We start from the raw sequence: 8,038 nt of genomic DNA, 5'->3' as shown, positions 1-8,038 counted from the left end.
AGGCCGCCCCCGCCTCAGCTGTGTGTGGGAGGAGCACCCGGCACCGCCAGGCCTCGGGCCCCTGGAGAAATCTGTCGTGCATTGTGAGAACGCCCGGACCACCGCCCACCTGGCAGACACGGGCAGAGGGCACGCTGGGCTGGAGGTGGCCCTGGCACGGCACTGTCCAGGTCAGGTGTGAGAGCCCGAGTGCCCTACCTCTCTCCAGCCTGGCCAGAGTTTCAGCCTCCAGGAGCTTTGCTGTATCCAAGCTTATGGACACAGAGGCAGACAGCCCAGGTTCGAATCCTGGCTCTACCACTTCCTAAATGGGCCCCTTCAGGCAAGCAGGTCGATCTCCGTGCCCTGCACCTGCTCTGTAAGGTGGGGGTTAATAAAAGCACCCTGCATCCCCCTTTCTGAAGGGGGAGGAGTTGGCACATGCGGGTGTCCCCGGTGTTTGCCACATTCCATGGTAATCTGTCCCCGCCCCTCAGCTCTGCACTGAAGGGGGCCACCTGCGCGGCTTCCCTGCCCCTGCCCTCCTCTCCTTGGCCTTCCGTGTACTCCTCCGTGGTCCCGGGGCTCACCTGCTGATGGTCACGCTCTGGTGGCCCAGCCGTGGACCCTGGGAGTGCCGCGGTCAGCCGCCCCCGGGGAGCCGGGCGAGGAGCACAGCAGCTGCAGCGTAGCCGGCCGGTCCTTCCCCACCCCAAGGTTGACTTCGGGAAATCACAAGGAGGGTCCGACTTGCTCCCGGGTAGCCCCTCTCCCCGTCTGCTGCCGAGCCCTCTGACAGTCCCTTGGCAGACGCCACGACGTCTCACCCAGATCCCGCGTGGGCGAGCGTGAGGATGCGTGCTCTCACCGGCCGGGCACGCTCCGGGCGGCTCACGGCGGCTCTGCCCGCGGGGCCCTTTGCTGGTTCTCAGGTGGCGGAGCCAGCGCCACGGCCTGGTCCCACTGCCCGCCTTCTGTCCGTTCTCCAGCCCTTTTCGGTTTCAGGACCCTGGCGTCTGGGAAGGGCCCGGGGGTGTTTTTGGCAGGACGCCCCCGGGCCGGGCTGTCTGCCGCTCTCCCCCGCGGGCTCCCACACAAAAGCCTGCTTGTGCCAGTCACGTGGAGTGGAGCTCTCCGGGCTGAGCCCGCGGCCCCAGCCTACGGCTTAGCCCACAGTGGCTGGGACCCCAGGGCGGCGTGCCCCCTGGCCTGGAAAAAGCCCGTGATTCGCCCGGCCCTGCCTCCGCCGCGTCCTAGTTTTCCTGGCTTCCTTTCTGGCCTCGTGCAGAGGTGTGCCCGAGGCTGGGCCGCGTCCCTTGCCCTCTCCAGCGCTGGGAGGCAGTGGAGGCTCCGATGCCCGTCTCCTCTGGTCTGGAAAGGCCGTGGGGCCGGAGGAGCCCCCTGGGGTGTGGGGGTGGGTCACAGTGACAGATGGGCTTCTTAGCTTGCCTCCTCCCAGACTGCCCTCGGGTCCCTCAGGAATCCTTGTGCCATGCTGGGCCACCCTGAGCCTTCTGGCCCCCTGGGGGTGGCTGCTGGAGGTCACCCTGGCTTTACTTGGCCCGGGGTAAAGGCTGGGGAGGGGGATTGTAGCCGGCCTCACCTCTGCAGTGTCGGCGATCACCCCGCCTCTGTCTTCCTGGGATCCCAGCTCCCCCTGCTGCGCCTCTGTTTCCTCCGAGGTGAGCACTTAGGACCCGTGAAGTTGAGTGGGTGATGTGGGTGGGCACCCCAAGGTAGAGAGCGTGGCCCTCGCCGCCCCCGGAAGCCCGTGCAGAGCATCGGCACTGGTCCCTGCTCACTCGCTGCTGCTGCTGCTTTTTTAAACATGGAACTTCCTTTTTTTTAAAAAAACAACATTATTTACTTATTTATCGCTATTTTTAACGCGGTGGCTGTGAGCATTCCCATCCTCCCCTGCCCCCAGGTTCCTCTAAGAGTCGGTCAGGAGGGCTGCTCTCGGCGTGGGGGGCTGCACGGTCCTGGGAGAACCGGGCTGTTTTCCAAAGCAGTTGCAACACTTCTCCTTCCCACGATCTGTTTACAGATTGGCAGGTGTTACCCCGAGCCTAGACTCCTCGGCTCCTGCAGCCCCGCGGGGCATCTGCCTTGTTCGGTGGGGTCCCCTCTCTAGCCAGGCTCGTCCTCACGGGGAGGGTGCCTTCCGGCGTGTGGCGGTGGGCACGCGATGGCTTCCTCGGGGTCTCAGTTTGCCCGTCTGTGAGGTGGGCCGGCAGCAGCCCTGGCCCCACGGAGCTGTTGCCGCAGGACGGATGGCTGGGTGGATGGATGGGCAGTGCGTCGGTGCCGCCCGCCGCGTACGTGGCTGCCGCCAAGGGCGGTGAGGGCACCCCGCAGGCTGGCCCTGGTGACTGGCCAGCCTTCCTGTAGAAACTGAGAGTCAGCCCCTGGGGCTGTTGGGGTCTGTGGGAGAGGGGTTCACAGAGTAGATGGGACAGCAGGAGCCCTGTGGCGCTCTGGGCCCACCTAGGGCCTCAGGCCTGTTGCAGACCTGCCTCAGTTGCCTCATCTGTCACAGCACCTGCTCTTCCCACCTCGACGAGAGGTAATACGGGGAGACGGGGAGACGGGGAGACACCGCTCCTCCCTGCAGCTCCTCTTCTCCGCAGGGAAGGGGAGCCCGAGCGCGCACCGTGGGCCTGGCCGCACCGCCGTCCTTTCCCTTCCGGCCCGCCTGCTCTTGTGTGGGTGCTCAGCGTGGTCCTCCAGCCCAGGGCCGGGCCTCGGACCCAGTGGGCCGTGTGGGATCGGGCTTGCTCTGCTGCCTGCAGGGCTGACGCGTGGCCCGTGACCGCAGTGCTGGTCTCCGCGTGGCAGTACAGGGCTCCTGGGGGACAGGCCCCACTCTCGCCCTCTCCAGGCAGTGCCCTGAGCTCTTGGAGCCCCGGTTTCTGGGCCGTGCGGTGGGAGGGCTCAGTGTCGCCTTCCTCGAGCGGCTGTGAGGATGCAGTGGGCGGTGCTGCTTGTGCTGAGACCCTCAGACCCTTGCTGTGTGATGGGGGTGGGAGGTGGGGGCCCTGCACAGGGGAACCCGGCCCAGCCTGTCCAGGAGGTGGGAGCAGGCTGGGCTGCACTGGGGGCTGGCAGTGCCCGCAGCTGTGGCCCTTGGGGGGTCAGCATGGCCTCGCCACCCTCTCCTGTAAGACACGGGCCGGGCCTAGCGGCCCTCCAGCCCCCTCCAGCTCCGGCTGCCATTACCTGGCCGGGAGCCCCGATGAGGGGTGGGTCGACCACAGTCGCGGCTGGCTGTGGCCTTAGCGCAGCAGCGGCCGACGGGGGAGTCCTGCTGAGCCCTGACTCCTCAGCCTGCGGGTGGGGTGCTCCTGGGCCCCCGTGGTCAGGGACCTGCCCGCAGCAGCCTTGCATTTTGCGGCGTTCCCCTCTTCCCTGGAGCCCCTACGATGGAGCAGCCAAGGCCTCAGGTGCCCCTCAGGGGCCCGCAGAGCACAGCTCAGCAACTGAAAAACAACCCCATTAACAACTGGGCCAAAGGCTCAGATAGGCCCTTCTTCACAGAAGTGACCCGATGCCCACGGCCCGTGGAGAGCTGCTGGACGTCAGTCACTGCCGTTAGGGAAGCGAGCGTGTCGTGGGCCACCTCACGCCCATCGCCCCGGCTCCAGACAGAGAGCACAATAGGAGTGCAGTTGGTGGGGACAGGACACCTGCCGGGGCTCCTCCGGAAGCTCAGAGTAGAATCACATCAGGCCGTGACGCGGTGACCGCTCCTGGCGTGTCCCCACAGAGGTGAGAGTGGGCGCTGGAGGGGCGCTTCAGTGCCCGCGTTCCCGGTGGCACCGGCCGCAGTAGCTGAGGGGTGCTGCGGCCCAGCTCGTCGACCCAGGGTGGATGGGACGCAGGGCGGACAGCGAGGGGCACTCCGCCTTGGAAGGAGGGACGCGCCAGCAGCTGCTGCCTCCTGGAAGCACCTGGGAGAGCCTGTCCCCTGTCAGTGCTGTACAGTTGCACCTTCATTTGTTTATTTATTTATTTCTGGAGAGGTTTTCGCTACAGGGCGCGTGTGCTCACCAGCCAGAGAGAGACAGAGAGACAGAAAGCGAGAAATCACTCCCGGAGGGATGGCCATGCCACAATCCCCTCTCCTCCATTCTCCTCTCGGGATCTTGGGCACGTATGCACACGTGCCCGGTGTGAGTTTTAAGCCACTGGGGCTGGGACTTGAACTGCAGTCTACTACATGGGAGTCCAGTGACATAGCCATTACGCCAACTGCTGGTCCCACAATTGCATTTATCTGAGGTCCCTGGAGCAGTTAGACTCCTAGGGACAGACGTGGGATGTGGGTGCCAGGGATGGGGGAGGGCAGTGGGGACGGAGCTTTTGGGCTGGTTTCAGCTCGGGAAGCTGAGAGGGCTCTGTGTGTGCGGTGGAGGGGCGCTTCAGTCCCCGCGTTCCCGGTGGCACCGGCCGCAGTAGCTGAGGGGTGCTGCGGCCCAGCTCGTCGACCCAGGGTGGATGGGACGCAGGGCGGACAGCGAGGGGCACTCCGCCTTGGAAGGAGGGACGCGCCAGCAGCTGCTGCCTCCTGGAAGCACCTGGGAGAGCCTGTCCCCTGTCAGTGCTGTACAGTTGCACCTTCATTTGTTTATTTATTTATTTCTGGAGAGGTTTTCGCTACAGGGCGCGTGTGCTCACCAGCCAGAGAGAGACAGAGAGACAGAAAGCGAGAAATCACTCCCGGAGGGATGGCCATGCCACAATCCCCTCTCCTCCATTCTCCTCTCGGGATCTTGGGCACGTATGCACACGTGCCCGGTGTGAGTTTTAAGCCACTGGGGCTGGGACTTGAACTGCAGTCTACTACATGGGAGTCCAGTGACATAGCCATTACGCCAACTGCTGGTCCCACAATTGCATTTATCTGAGGTCCCTGGAGCAGTTAGACTCCTAGGGACAGACGTGGGATGTGGGTGCCAGGGATGGGGGAGGGCAGTGGGGACGGAGCTTTTGGGCTGGTTTCAGCTCGGGAAGCTGAGAGGGCTCTGTGGGTGGACGGTGGTGACAGTCACATGGCCCTGTGGGTGTGCTCAGTGCCACCCAGCTGTCTTCCAGATGGCTGAGGAGGTGCGTTTTGTAACGTGTGTATTTTACTACAGTTAACACCTTCATGGTCGTAGTTAGGATGGAAGCTGAGGGGAGAACAGGTACCGGCCCCTCCTGCTGGCCTGGCTGGGCTGTGGGCTTGGAGCACGTAGGTAGGTGGCTGGGCCCATCGGCCATGGTCGGATTTCAACATGCTAAGCCTCTTGCCAGAGGAGGCAACCCTGAACCGCCGGCCCCTCCAGGCTGGACCCCTGTGCCCCACTTCCTAAGACCTTGGCAGGCCTCACGGTGCGTTCTTGAGCCGAGGCCAGCCACAGGCTGAGGAAGGCTCATTTAGCAACCGCCCTGGGCACGCTCGCATCCCGGATGCCTTAATCAGAACAGACAGCGTGCATGGCAGCTCCTGCCCTCTGCCCTGCCACCAGGGAGGGGAGGCAGCCCAGGGCCCCAGGGGAGCCCGGCCTCCTCCGTGCCGCTGTGGGGCAGGGCAGCCCCTGCCGAGTTCCTGCGTGGTCTCGGACAAGGGCTGGCACTTTGCATAAAGGCATGGTCAGCGCGTCTCCCCGGCTCTGGCCTCTGTGGCAGTAAGGCCAAGGCTGTGTGGGCAGGGAGGGCATGCTGGTGTGTGACGGCTCGGTGCCATTGCGGGCGCTCGCTGTGAGTGGCCTGCAGTTCACACGTGTCACCGAGCGGTGTTTTCTTTCCTCTTTTTAATTGCTAGAGGGTTTGTGCGCTTGCCATGGGAGACAGAGGGGCACCTGGTGCCCCCCGTGGGGCAGAGTCTCACGCAACCCCTTCCTCGCTTCTCTGCAGCCCACTGGGGCTTGGGGCATGCACCCACGTGGACCTGGCATGTTTTTCAAACTGCTGGAGCTGGGATTCGAGCTGTAGGCAGTCACGTGAGCTCCGGCTCCCTCAACCACTAGGCCACAGGGTGGCCCTCTTTCAATTTTTAAAACCATCTAAGAAGATAAAACTCTGTTAGCTTGTGGGACAGTGGAAACAAGCCACGCTGGTCTGACCTGGGGTTGCATAGCTGGACCCTTGCTGGGGCAGAGGGGACTGGAGGGGGTCCTTCGGGTGACATGGAGGCAGCGTTGGGAGGGGCGGCTTGATCTCTGCCTGCCTGAGGTAGAGAGATTGGGGCTGGGGTCGCCCCAGTGGAGATGGGGGCTGGAGCCCAGGGCGGGGGTGCAGGGCCTTCCTGTCGTGGAGGTGCCATTGCTGACGTCGCGCGCGATCGACCTGGGGACCGGGTCAGAACCGCGCGTGCTCCAGCAGCCCCCTCGCTCGCCCGCAGTCCTGGTACAACCCCCATGGCAAGCCTTTGTGAGGCCGTGGGCACAGTGGTCAGAGCTCGGGCTGCCCGGGCTGCCATGGCTGGGTTTGTGCCTGTGCAGGTCAGAGGGTCCATCTCCCGTCCCTCAGTCTCCTCATCTGTAAAACCCTGTGAGAGACCGTCCCTGCCTCTCGACGCCTGTCCACGCTGATGAAGGCTAGCGTTTCAGACGGGACGCTCTGAGCTGCCCCCAAAGAGAACCTGCCTCCGAGTGGCTGGCATCAGCAGGCGTTTACCAGCATGTCTGCTGATAGATGGGAGGTGGCAGGTGCCCTGCCCAGGCGGCAGAAGCTCGAACCCCAGGCCCAGCAGCTTGAAAAACATGCCAGGTGCATGTGCGTGTGTGCCCCAGCTCCCAGTGGGCTGGAGAGAAGCGAGGGAGGGGTTGTGGCATGACCGTGCCCCGCGGGAGGGGCCAGTGCCCTCCCTGTTCCACATTTGGTCAGTGTCTATGCCACTCTCTTGGCCTTGCCCTCATGGTCACATGTTGGCTGCCACTGCACCGGACATCATGCCGTCACCCCACATCAGAGCCAAGAGAGGGGTAGCGCAGTTGGAGGGCTCTGCTCAGGCCTTCCTCTTTTATTGGAAGAGGAATTTTCTTTCCCCAAAAGCTCCGACAGACTTCCCCTTCTCTTGTGTTCACTAGCACGGGGGCTAGAGTGTGGGCCACCGCCCGAGTGGAGAGCTTTCTACCCAACCCTGACCAAGCCAGGGCTCTCCGAAGGGGGAGGGTGGAGGTGGCCTTGGTGGGCAGCCGCGATGTCAGCCCCACGAGTGCCAGTGCTCAGTGGGCACCAGGCCGGAACTTACTGTGGCCAGCGTGGCCATCAGCCTAGTGTAGGGGTGTGCAGAATTTGCACGAATGAACACGCCCAAGTGACTACGCCCAGATCCAGGAACCGCAGCCCCCAGGCCTCCTGGGCCCCTGCAAGTCACTGCCCCACCCCGGGGGTAACTGCCTGCCACCGACTTCTCATGCCACACACGGACTTATTCGAGACCACCTGCATCCCCGCACTGACCTCGTCCTTCTCCGAGGGGAACCCAGTGGTCGGTGAACTGCGTCCGCTGCTCTCCATCCCCATGAGGGTCATGAGATGCGTCCCGTGTGGCTGAGGTCCCTCATCACTGGCCATGACTCGCACAGACACCTCCGTGTGGTGCTGGTGACCGGGTGGCAGGAATCCGTTGGGCCCGTCACGGCTGAAGCTGTGCTTTCTTTTCCCTTGAGTCCCACATGGGAGCGGGTCACTGGGTCGTAGGGCGCGAGCGTGGTCTGCTTCGGGAGATGCTGCCCGAGGCCCCCGTGGTGGCAGAGGCCACGCTTGCCTGTGCGAGCCGTAAGCACGTATGATGTCCCCGTGAGCTGGTCGTGAGTTACACGTGTCTCCCCTGCTTCCTGCCCTGCGCCCCAGGGGCCGAATCCTGCTTGGTTAACTTGGCCCCGAGAGCACGGGGCACCCCTTCGAGCACATCAGGCGCTCAGACAGGGCTGGGGTGCGCAGACAAACAAACGAATGCCGCGTGCCCCCTGTGCCAGAGGGTGGGGATTGCGAACTCAGATACCCGGGAGGCTCTGCAGGAGCAGAACTGAGCGACGCAGTGTGGTGAGAGGCGGGAGGGAGTGGGGGG

At 64.1% G+C, this 8,038-nt stretch overlaps 1 protein-coding gene across 2 annotated transcripts in view; it reads left to right on the top strand.

Moving 5' to 3' along the window:
• Positions 1–8,038, top strand: part of SCARB1 (scavenger receptor class B member 1) — a 72,073-nt gene that overhangs the window by 13,410 nt on the left and 50,625 nt on the right. The gene's annotated exons all lie outside the window — the stretch shown is intronic.

This window comes from Tupaia chinensis, unplaced genomic scaffold (assembly GCF_000334495.1).
Source record: "Tupaia chinensis unplaced genomic scaffold, TupChi_1.0 Scaffold142542_1, whole genome shotgun sequence".
Lineage (NCBI taxonomy): Eukaryota > Metazoa > Chordata > Mammalia > Scandentia > Tupaiidae > Tupaia > Tupaia belangeri.
Note: the sequence above shows the minus strand (reverse complement) of the source record. Positions and strands in the feature narration are given on the sequence as shown.